Source organism: Bison bison, unplaced genomic scaffold (assembly GCF_000754665.1).
Source record: "Bison bison bison isolate TAMUID 2011002044 unplaced genomic scaffold, Bison_UMD1.0 scf7180017864042, whole genome shotgun sequence".
Taxonomy (NCBI): Eukaryota; Metazoa; Chordata; class Mammalia; order Artiodactyla; family Bovidae; genus Bison; species Bison bison.
In genome coordinates this window covers 2544779-2556708 of record NW_011494614.1, presented here as the reverse complement: position 1 = coordinate 2556708, position 11930 = coordinate 2544779, and the positions used below count along the sequence as shown (strand labels likewise).

Here is an 11930-nt window from a genome sequence, read left to right as displayed (position 1 = left end):
TAGCTCTGTCCAATAGAAATACAATGCATGCCACATCTGTTATTGTAAGTTTCTAGTAGCCATATTTTCTTTTTTTTTTTTTTTTTTTTTTGGACCACGCTGCAAAGCACATGGGATCCTAATTTCCAGACCAGGGATCAAACCCCCAGTGCCCTGCAGTGGAATACAGGGTCCTAACCCCTGGACCACCGGGGAAGTCCCAAGTGGCCATATTTTTAAAAAAAGAAAATGAAAAGAAACAGATAAAATTAATCTAACAACATATTCTACTGAAACTAATAGATTCAAAATGTTATCACTGTAATATATTATCACTATAAAAATATTACCAGGTATTTTACATCCTTTCCTTTGTACAAAGTGTTCAACATCCAGTTAGAACAAACTTCAATCCAGATAACCACATTTCAAAGGCTCAATAGTCACACGTGGCCAGTGGCTACTATATGGACAGCACATTCCAGATTTCAAAACCATGAAGCTTTGTGGCCTAAAAGTTCATGTTTTAAACTTTTCCTATGTAATATCCTCTATTATTGCTATTGCTGTTGGGATTTTCTATTGAGCCAAATATTTAAATGACTATATTTCATTTCCTTCATCTGCTTCCCTGACCTTTGTATCTACTGGCCACTCTGACGCCTCAGAGTACAAGAAACTCCAATCACCTATTCTTTTCAGCTTCTTCTAAGCAAGATCTGAGACAGTCTCTCACCTCCGCATCTTCCCATCACCAAGCAGAAAGCCAGAAGGTGCAGGAAGGCTATTCTGTTTCCATAAATAGATACATCAAATACAGGCCTAATGTATGGCAACAATGATAAACACAAGGGCAATTTTTTTTGTTTACAAAAAAGATCGGAAATTTTCTATAACAAAATAACACACTCATCTTCAGTCAGAAATACAATTTTACTCCCTTCCCACCCCCGTCCCAGGAGAAACTTTGGGATACTCTGTTCTTGTTCTGGAACAGAATCCAGTGTTTCATGTCATAGGAATTCTGTGCCCAGAGGAAGAACAGAATGTTGGAATCAAAATTTAATGAATTCAACTTGGAGCCTAAGTTTGCCCCAAATGTGGAAATGTAAACACAAGCAATAATATCTCAAAGCATAAAACACTTTGGAGTCTGTTGGCATGGCTGCATAAGAGTATCACACTAGATGTGTATCTGCACACAAATTTTATCTTAGTTCCATGAGAAAAAAAAAAATTAAACCAGGCATATGTGAGGTTTTCTGAGTCTCTTCGTCATAATAAAACCTGATTATTCTGTCTTAAGTGACACTGTAATTATAGACGGTTGGATGAGCAGGTTTTCTAGTGCTGACCCAACTTGTTCCTTAAAACACAAACGGCCACTTTTGTGAGGAAACCCCCCATTAAATAAAACTAAAAGCTACGTCTATCTTTTGAAAGAAGGCCTAACAACACGCTAAGTAATTAAAAAAAAAAATTCACCCCAGTGCAACACTGATGAAGATCAGAATGCCGGAGTCTTCCTAAAAAAACAGTTTTGAGCTGCAGTTGTCACCAACTTTAAGAAAGCGAAAATACAAATGACAACATTGTGCTTTCACTGCCTACAAAATAACTTTATTCAGTGTCTCTGGCTAGAGCACCGCATCAGAGCCATTCTAAGTATTGAGCTAAGTATTCCTAGGGTGAGTTTTACAGTCCTTGAACTTTCATTTTAACTTGTCTCAGTGATAATATTTTTATCTCAACAGCAAGACAGGGAGAAACACCAACGCTCTCAGCAACCCAAAGAGATAACAGGGAGTGGATCACTTAGCCTGGTATAGAATAGTTATGTACTAAATACCCTCCGTGTATAAACAGACACTGTGTTCAAACCCAGGAGGGAGGAACACCGCGTCCACGGGTGTAGAATTTCAAAGCACATTGCGGAGGGCCTGCAAATTCAAAGGCATTAATTATGACTTCTCTCTCGGTGGATTAATTTGCTTAAGAAATTCCTCCGAGTATAGCAGAGTTTACCATCCATTTGCTCTGGACTTGTCCCTGGGCTGGTAGATACACAAAAGGCAGCGGCAATAACCTTGCTGGCAGCTTCTTACTCAATCTTAATCCTAGGGAAGCACACTCCTCGGAAATACACCACAGAATCCTAGCAGCCGCATATTCCCCCCGGCCCGGGAGAGACTAAAGAACACAATTACTCTTCTAGCTCCACCACGCTAGTTGTAAAGTACTGTGAGACGGGCAAGCATAAACTCCACCATATACCTGCTTGCCATACAGGCTCCGGAATCGAAGTATTCTCACATGACACATTACTACCAATAACAGATTCCGGCTCCGTTTAAAAAAGAGAGAGAGAAGGGGAGGGAGGGGACGCGCTACATATTTATCCTGCTTTTGTCTAAAAAAAGAAAAATACAAAACAAAAACCCCAGAACCCAAGTCCTAACTACTTTTCATTCTTTTCAACCTTTCATGAAAGCAATTGAATCAACCAACTGCGGCTCCACCCAGAGAGCGTCTATACTTACTTTTCTTACAGTTTTTGAGTGACGCACTACAAAACGATGGAAAAAAAAAAAAAAAAAAGGAGCCCTCTCATGCAGGGCGTCTTCCGCCCTGAAAACTTGGCAAAAGGCAAACTGGACTGAAATACAGCACTCTCCATATAAGGAAGGCCAGCTAAACATGTCATGCGTAATTTATGGGTAGCAGGCAGAGAATTAACCTTTGCGTGCACATATTTGGCCCAGATGAAAACCGGGCTGGATGGCAGCCTCGGGAACAGGGATGCGGGACCTCTAGGGAGAAACCGTGGCTCGCGTCTGATGGACTCGCATCTCCCCCCTCCCCCGACAAAGGCCGTTAAGTTGTAAGTACACTTCCACGCACCTGTTTCTTTTACCGCCCTCCCCCCCTTTTCTTTCTTTCTCTTTGTTTTAGGCTGCCAAATGGGAAGCTGGCAGGGCTGACAGTGTCCGCAGAGCCCGGGGAAGGGCTACTCGGAGCTGGGCTGCAGCTGCAACCTCCCGCTGTCCCTCTAGCTCGAGATGGTGTGTGATCGGAAACCATCCAGCGCGGTGAGCCGGCCCCAGCCTCCTTTCACTTCCTCCTTCAGCCATGTACAGTCCCGAAAGAGTACGAACAATGCAGAGCAGCAGAGCAGCACGAGCAAACTGGGAAAATGGAAACTTACCTCTCACATTTTTTTCCCCCTCAGAGGCAGCCAGACTGCCGAGCGAGTGCCCAAGGCATTGTGGGAGTCATGATTCCAAGAGGCCCGCGATTTAAAATTGAACTTGTCAGTTCCCGGTCACGGGAGCATTGTGAGCGCCACAACTCATTCAGCTGCAGTGAAAAGACTGTTGCATGTCGCTGTGCAGCCTCTTATCGCCGAGGTCTGGTTTCCGCTGCTGCTGCGCGGCCCCTCCCCCGCCGGCCCAGCCCCACCAGGAAGCCCTGGGCGGACTCCGCGAGCCCCGGAACGCACGCGGCGACAGAAAAAAAAAATGCTCTTCAACTTTCCGCCGCCCGGCGGCTCAGCCCCCCGCCACCTCGCCACCCCTCAATCTAACAAGAGTCCGCCGGGGGTGGCGGTTGCCACTCGCCCATCGGTGCAGAAAGCAAAAGGAAACCCGAGCCGGCGCTGGCGCGGTGCATCCCCGCCGCCTCCCGGTGGTATCTTCCATCTTATACGTTCAACACTGTAACCTCCGAGCTATAGTGCCCACGGGACGCACCCCTGCTACTTTCTGATCCTTGAGACTGGCTGGGCAGACAGATAGGGTCGTATTTGAAAGCGGCGGGTGGATGGGGCTTGGTAAGGCCGTCGGCAAGGTTAGACTGAAGGTGAGTCTCCAAAACTGGATAAAACAGTAGGAGCTGGTGGGGCTGGCCGCCTTAAAATGCACCACGCAGATTTCGAACCTGGATGGCCCATAGACGGGAAAAACATCCGCAAGACTGCCAGTGTGTATCTTTCTCCAGGAACAGGGTGTCCACGGTTTGGGAATTCTACGGTAAAACTGTCACACAAGCACGAATACTCACATACTAGCTTCCCATCTACTTTGTAAATAATATTTGGACTGTAAAACCCCCTTTCACCCCAACTCTGCATTATATGATATATAGAAAGCAGAGACTCCTCCTTCCTTATGCAATATTCATTTTCTGAAATACTAGAATCGTCGGAGGCAAATAAGTCATATTATTGCTGGAACAAAAGAAAACACAGCCCCAAATCATAATTCACTGGGTGTTAATGAGATTTAACTTGCCTTCACTTTGAACGGAAAGAATCCTGGACTATTGTGATGTGATCAAGTTTTAAAGATTTGGGGGGCAGAATTTACTTAGGATTTAGGGAATAATTATTCAACGGTGATTATAATTTTTAAACTTTTTTCTATGTTTTGAATACAGTTTAGGAGCAAACGCTACCTATCGTGTGATGTTTCTACAAGTTTGTTAGGTTGTTTTAAAGATGGTGGGGACGGCTGAAGGAGGAGAAGGAAAAGCATCGTGAAAGGTGCGGAAGTACAAACTACTTCTAGAGGTATTAATAATGACTTGAGTTCTCTACCCTTGGCTACATCCACAAAACACTGAGTTAATATTGTGTACTGCTCCCTTCCAGAACAAATAATTTAATTAATTAGATGGTGCCGCTTCTCAGTATTAATCATGAAAAAGTACCCAAGTGCACACCCAGTGGAAGCAAATTTAAAAGGAAACCGACACTTTCTCAAAGGACAGGGATGGGCATTCTCTATCTGCCAATTAGGAGCTACCCCAAGCAATGAGGACTTCCTTTCTTCTAATTCAGCATTCATTTCAACAACTACATCAATAGCCTGCTATGCCAGAGATTCAAGAATGGATAACAACATAGAGTCCCTCCCCTCAAGAATACCTCTACTAGGGAAGAGACTGGGGAAAAGACAAATTAATTAATTCTGGCTGAAGGATAAATGCTAAAATGATGGGAGGCAAGACCAAGGTGCTTTCAAGTAGAGTCAAGAAGGCTTCCTGGAGGGGTTGTTTTAACAGGTGCCTTAAAGGGGGGTATAGAAATTATCAAGATGAATGGAGAGGTGAATCCAGGTTCTGTGGGAAAAGAGCCTGGCAAATACAATGGAACTGCTAGTCTTGGGGTTAGAAGTGAGCTGGATACTTGTAGGAGAGTGGCAGCAAAGTGAACTAAAAGTAGGTCTGTATTCACCCAAGGAGTCTCAGCTTTACTCTGAAAACTGTAATAATCTAGATGAGTTTAATCAGCAAAGAGATAGGTTGAATTTGGACTTGTATTTCAGAGGGATCCTGTGGCAGCAGCTTGGAGAGTGAATGGGAGTGTGGGGTGGAGGCTGATGGAAGAAGGGTGAATGGGTGTGGACAGACTGGAAAAATGACTCATGCAGGGAATGAGGAAGGGAGGAGCCTTGGGAGACTCCCAAGTCCCTGGCTTAACCTACTGGATTGTTTGCTACTTGCTTTTTAATTTTGCCTCCATTCTCCATGACAACAGAGACTGACTTCAGAGCTGGGCCACCTGTGCATGTGCTAGCAGGTTGGAGGCCTTGTCGGCTTCCACACGCCTCTCCTCAGAATGACCAGTGAACCGCCAAGGGCTAATCCCAGTTGTAGGAACTTCTTTTCAATTGTTCTCAGACCCTTGCAGACTTCCAAGTCAGAGCTTTGGTGTTCTTTTTTCATGTGGGCTAGAAAATTTGCTGTTTGGAGCAACATGATGAAAAACAAGACTTTGAACCTGTGTATGGTGCCAGAGGGGAAACTATTTTTCCACTTCAACACTGGAGGAGGGGGAAGTTCTGGGAACAAAAGAGAAATTGAAACTGAGACAAATTTTCTGCTCCACTGCACAAAATACAAAGAAATACAAGAAAGACCCTTAAGTGTTAGGAACAGTAGAATAAACATCCTAGTAAATGACAAAGAAGAGGGAAAAAATGTTATTCACACTAGTAAAGGAAAAAGGGGTGGCTAAGAAAACTCATACAAAGCAGTTTTCAACCCAGGACTCCAAAGTGAGTCCAAATAAATTGTGATATAAAACTTCATTATCACTGGTCTAGCTTAATTTATTGTCATTGATAATACCATAACATGAATAATGACATTTAACATTTCAAAGCAGTGTAGCAAACACCAGATCCTGTGTTAAAAATATTAAATCATATGGCCAGCTTTCACTACCAGTAGCATGCTAACCACATTTCAAATTGTGAAAATTATTAAAAAATCATTATCGTAATAAAAAGTAAATAGTTCCCCATTTAGAATACTAATCATATTCCCTCAGTGCTAGGATAGCATTATGGTTTCTCTTACATCTATGAAGTGTAGTTATAGTCCATAGGCTCAAGAGTGAGTGCATCTATAAGTATAAAAAGAATGTCATTTGTGGGTGGAGAGGGAAATTATAGAGAACAATTTTAGATGAAATAAAACTACATGTTAAGATAAAGGAAAGAATATTCACTGCAGGTTTCTGAAATATTTTAGACCATTCAAGTTTTAATTATACCAATGAATCCCCGTAGAAATACAGTTAAGGAATATGGTTTTTAGAGATAACATTAACTACCTGGTTTACCAATAAAATAGATAAAGGAAACAGTAGCATTGATCTTTTTCATTCAAGTGGGAATCTTTACAGCACTGTGTAAATGTGTGTGTACAAATTGTATGTTTCTTGTCATACACACCACATTTATATAAAGTAAGCTCTCATAGCCGTCTAAATATTATTTCCTTTTTCTGCATCGTCCCCCTCAACTCATCATCTAAATGAAAATACCCTTAGAAGTTACACTCTTTAAACTCGAATTATGAAAAGGTCTTGAATCACAGATCTAGGAATGCTGTTTGTATTATTCTGAAGTAAAAATAATCCATTGGAAGATAGTGTCAAAACTAAGATTCAAATTCGGGCACCGTGATTTTTAACCCATGTTTAAATATAGATGGTTAAGAGAAGCTGCTGGAAGGCAATGAAGAATTGGAAACACTCCCATATGGTGAATCCATTTTAAGTATATGCATTAAATGTATCTCCATTCAGTTTTACAGCAGGGAAGAGGGTTGAAGCATTTTTCTGTAGCCTGGATTCTAACCTGTTTAGGTATCTGAATAAATATATTAATATTTGATAGAGTTATATGAACTTAGTTACCTAAATTTAGTTTAGGATTTTTATATATTGCACATATAAGTAAGTTTTAAAAATCATACCTAGTATTTAAATATTAAAAATATATATTCTATTATATATTATGTGTATATATAGTATGTTATGTAATAGGACATATTACATATATATACCACTTAATATACAAATCACATAAATGTAAAAACATTATATAAATTCAATGTACTTGTCTTACAATGTACGTAAATATTAAAACAGTTAAAATATTAATTTTATTATGCATTTTTTTTGGCATCCCTGGGTAGGCATGAACCAAATGTGCATTTTTCAGTTAGACTATTTTACCTAAAACTTGAATCTAAATCTTCATTATAATTATTTTGGCATAGGGAAAAAAGAATTAGAAAGCAAATACATTTCAGAATTAAAGGTTTAGAACCACAGAATTATAGTAGAGAATGGAACATTGGAGACTTATCTAGTCCTTCTCCCTAATTAAACCAGAGAGCATTGTATAAGTAAGTTGGAACAATGTCAGAGAAGAACTAGCATCAATGTCTTCTGACTCAGGCCATTTATTTTCATCATTTTTTCTTAAAGACACTGAGGTAACGTATACTTGCCTCATATATGAGGCTCTGAGCTCAACTGAGCTCTCATACAGGCATAACTGCTCCCAAGTTTAATGTGAAGAGGGGCCACATTAGATTTTGAGGAGTATACTTCTTTCCGTCCCTATTTCTTCCTTGTTTCTCTTTTCTTTTTTTCCTTTCCATTTTTCCATTCTTCCTCCCTTCTTTCCGTAACAGAAAACATTTTCACACAGTGCCACCGTTCAAATGTTCATGGAGCATCCTCTGTGTTAAGTCCTGTTCCAGGTATTGCGGTTTACAGAAATGAACAACACAGCCCAATCACTTCCTTCAAGGAGTTTACAGTCTGCTAGAAGGAGATAGGCAGCAAACAAAAAATAAAGGAACAAATAAACCTTTGAGGCAATTTCAGATGTAGGTAAGTACACGAAGTGAAAGATAGCAAGCTGAGGGGATAAGGAGGGGAGGCTGTGTGTTAAACAGGACAAGTGGTCAAGGGTTGAGACGGTGAGAAGTAGGCATAGTTCTCAAGACAGTGAAAACTATCTGGGAAAAAAATCATTCAAAGCAGTGGCAACTGCAGGCCTAGCACCTTGCATCTTCAGTGTATATTAGGGCTGGAAATCCAATGACCCATAAAAACTAATGGGTGGGAGTTCCCTGGTGGTCCAGTGGCTAACACTTCACCTTCCAACGCAGGGGATGTGGGTTCAGTCCCTGGTCAGGGAACTAAGCTCCCATATGCCTTATGGCCAAAAAGCCAAAGCATAAAACAGAAGTAATATTGTAACAAATTCAATAAAGACTTTTAAAATGGTCTGCATTAAAAAAAAAAAAATCTTAAAAAAAAACTAATGGGATGCCTAACTTCAAAGAGCTTAGAGTCCAGTGAGAGAACTGATGAATCTTAATACGATTAGTCACACTCATGATACATAGCCACAATACTGATCATTTTGGCCAGCAGGAACCATTGACATGTTTGATTATGTTAGAGATGGGAGTGTGGGTATAACTGGTACAGGATTGGAATTTGCTTTTCATGAAGATGACTAGATTACACTTGACTGCTATGTGCAGAAGGCTGATAGTCTAATCTCAAAACAGAATGCAGGAAATATACCACTGCTGAGAATGAAAGCAAGTCAGAAGAGTGGGCGGTGGCCAGAACGGCAATGACAGCAAATGGCTGAAGACCTGAGAGAAAGTGATTTGAGGGTCCGTAGCAGTGAGATGCAGTAAACATTAGAATCTTCCACTGCACAGCTGAATAGAAACCATAAGATGGCCACTTCCAGGCCTTGAGGGAAGTGAAATGTGTGTGTGTGTGTGTGTGAGAGAGAGAGAGAGGGGGTGGATTTACTCCCGTAAACACAGGATAGAAAACTCCAAATTACTGAAGATAGAACATTATAAAATCAGCAGTGATTCTAGTTCCCAGATACTGTTACTGATACTATTACAGTTTATTTATTTCCAAGTTTTCCTCAACACATGTTTTAAAACAGTTGACATTGTGTTACAAATGCAATTTTGTGCTCTCCTTTTTTCCCACTTCACCTCATAATATAACTTTATAAAACAAATAATATCTCCCATGTCATTCATATTCATTATAATCCTCAGTAATCATATGAGGTAACAAAGACTGGAGAACTGACCCTTGACCAAAACCTCATAGTTACCAGGGGGTCAAGCCTCCTGCCCCATAGTACAGCATTTCTGAGCCTACATCCCAGATCCTGAAGTCATGTGTCTAAGGCATATTGTACTTCTATACACTCTGTTTGGGATATATACATGTCTCCTAATACAGACTGTCGTTAGGGAAAAGAAAATATATAATAATAATCTTTTAATAAATAAAAAAGTTATAAAAATAAGTATGAAACTGGTAGCCAAAATGTCAAAATGGACACGTTACCTATATTATGTTATAGTATTTAATATATACTTATTATATAAGCATATACTTATATATAATTAGTGTAGTATTATGAAATACTTTCTACCATCTCATAAAATGATGTACTGTGGGTAAGCATAGAATTCTCTTGTAATCATTTTAAAATAGTATCTACTAGATCTAACAGTGCAAATGTTATACTGTACTTATCTCATGGACTGTAATCTAAATATTTCTACATTTTAATTCTGTTCTATGTAGAATAAAAGCATCTGGAGAAAATGTGGCCATTGCATTATTTGTTCCTAAATGCAAAAAAAAAAAAAAAAATTTAAACATCAATAGCAAGACTGATTTTTCTTTTCCTAAATGCCCACTATATCTATCTCCTCATTTATTTTTGAAGTTCCTTTCTTTTGGTTATTATGATATTCCACATCCTTCTCTCTTCTCACTCCTTTAAATGGGTTTTCTCTTTCTGGATCTTTTCTGCATCTGTTATTCTTTCTTTCTTTTCTGTTTCCAGAAATTACTTTCAAACCATGTCTTAAGCAATGTCCTAAAGAGACTTCTGAATAAGAACTTTTGTCACATGAAAATGGTGGGGGTTTTGTATACACATCTTTTTTCTCTTCTTCCCTCATTGCCTTGTCCAGTAGTGTGGGAACTAAGCAGTACAGTCATAAATTAATTCTAATGTCTTAAGGTAGACATCAGGATGCTCCCTGCTGCTTCTTGATTTGTTTAAAAATATTTATTGAGCACCACACACTGAGACTTACACTTGCAATGCAAATACAGAAGTTATGAAGACTTCTTCACGGTGCTCACAATCTAGTCTAGTATGGGGGAAGACATAAAGGGGAAAAAAAAAAAAACCCTACACATTTGGAAATAGCTGTGAAAAGAAGAAAAGCGAAAAGCAAAGGAGAAAAGGAAAGATATAAGCATCTGAATGCAGAGTTCCAAAGAATAGCAAGGAGAGATAAGAAAGCCTTCCTCAATGATCAATGCAAAGAAATAGAGGAAAACAACAGAATGGGAAAGACTAGAGATCTCTTCAAGAAAATTAGAGATACCAAGGGAACATTTCATGCAAAGATGGGCTCGATAAAGAACAGAAATGGTATGGACCTAACAGAATCAGAAGATATTAAGAGGTGGTGAGAATACACAGAAGAACTGTACAAAAAAGATCTTCACGACCAAGATAATCACGATAGTGTGATCACTCACCTACAGCCAGACATCCTGAAATGTGAAATCAAGTGGGCCTTAGAAAGCATCACTACAAATAAAGCTAGTGGAGGTGATGGCATTCCAGTTGAGCTCTTTCAAATCCTGAAAGATGATGCTGTGAAAGTGCTGCACTCAATATGCCAGCAAATCTGGAAAACTCAGCAGTGGCCATAGGACTGGAAAAGGTCAGTTTTCATTCCAATCCAAAAGAAAGTCAATGCCAAAGAATGCACAAACTACTACATAATTGCACTCATCTCACATGCTAGTAGAGTAATGCTCAAAATTCTCCAAGCCAGGCTTCAGCAATACGTGAACCATGAACTTCCAGATGTTTAAGCTGGATTTAGAAAAGGCAGAGGAATCAGAGACCAAATTGCCAACATATGCTGGATCATGGAAAAAGCAAGAGAGTACCAGAAAAACATCTATTTCTGCCTTATTGACTATGCCAAAGCCTTTGACTGTGTGGATCACAATAAATGGGGAAAATTCAAGAGATGGGCATACCAAACCACCTGACGTACCTCGTGAGAAAGCTCTATGCAGGTCAGGAAGCAACAGTTAGAACTGGACATGGAACAACAGACTGATTCCAAATAGGAAAAGGAGTACATCAAGGCTGTATACTGTCACCCTGCTTATTTAACTTCTATGCAGAGTACATCATGAGAAACGCTGGGCTGGAAGAAGCACAAGCTGGAATCAAGATTGCCCGGAGAAATATCAATATCCTCAGATATGCAGATGACACCACCCTTATGGCAGAAAGTGAAGAGGAACTCAAAAGCCTCTTGATGAAAGTGAAAGTGGACAGTGAAAAAGCTGGCTTAAAGCTCAACATTCAGAAAATGAAGATCATGGCATCTGGTCCCATCACTTCATGGGAAATAGATGGGGAAACAGCGGAAACAGTGTCAGACTTTATTTTTTGGGGCTCCAAAATCACTGCAGATGGTGACTGCAGCCATGAAATTAAAAGACGCTTACTCCTTGGAAGGAAAGTAATGACCAACCTAGATAGCATATTAAA

General features: G+C 40.0%; 1 protein-coding gene across 13 annotated transcripts in view; it reads right to left on the bottom strand.

Moving 5' to 3' along the window:
• The window catches only part of MBNL1 (muscleblind-like splicing regulator 1), a 220794-nt gene that overhangs the window by 189110 nt on the left and 19754 nt on the right, over nucleotides 1–11930 (bottom strand). For 2 of the 13 annotated variants that reach the window (XM_010835407.1, XM_010835410.1), the window contains exon 1: nucleotides 3185–7192. The exons of 2 other annotated variants lie outside the window; for them this stretch is intronic. The gene's annotated coding sequence lies outside the window, so the exon portion shown is untranslated. Of the gene's footprint in view, nucleotides 1–3184; nucleotides 7193–11930 lie in introns of those variants that run through there. 9 more of the 13 variants (XM_010835399.1, XM_010835404.1, XM_010835403.1 and 6 more) reach the window with 8 other exon arrangements.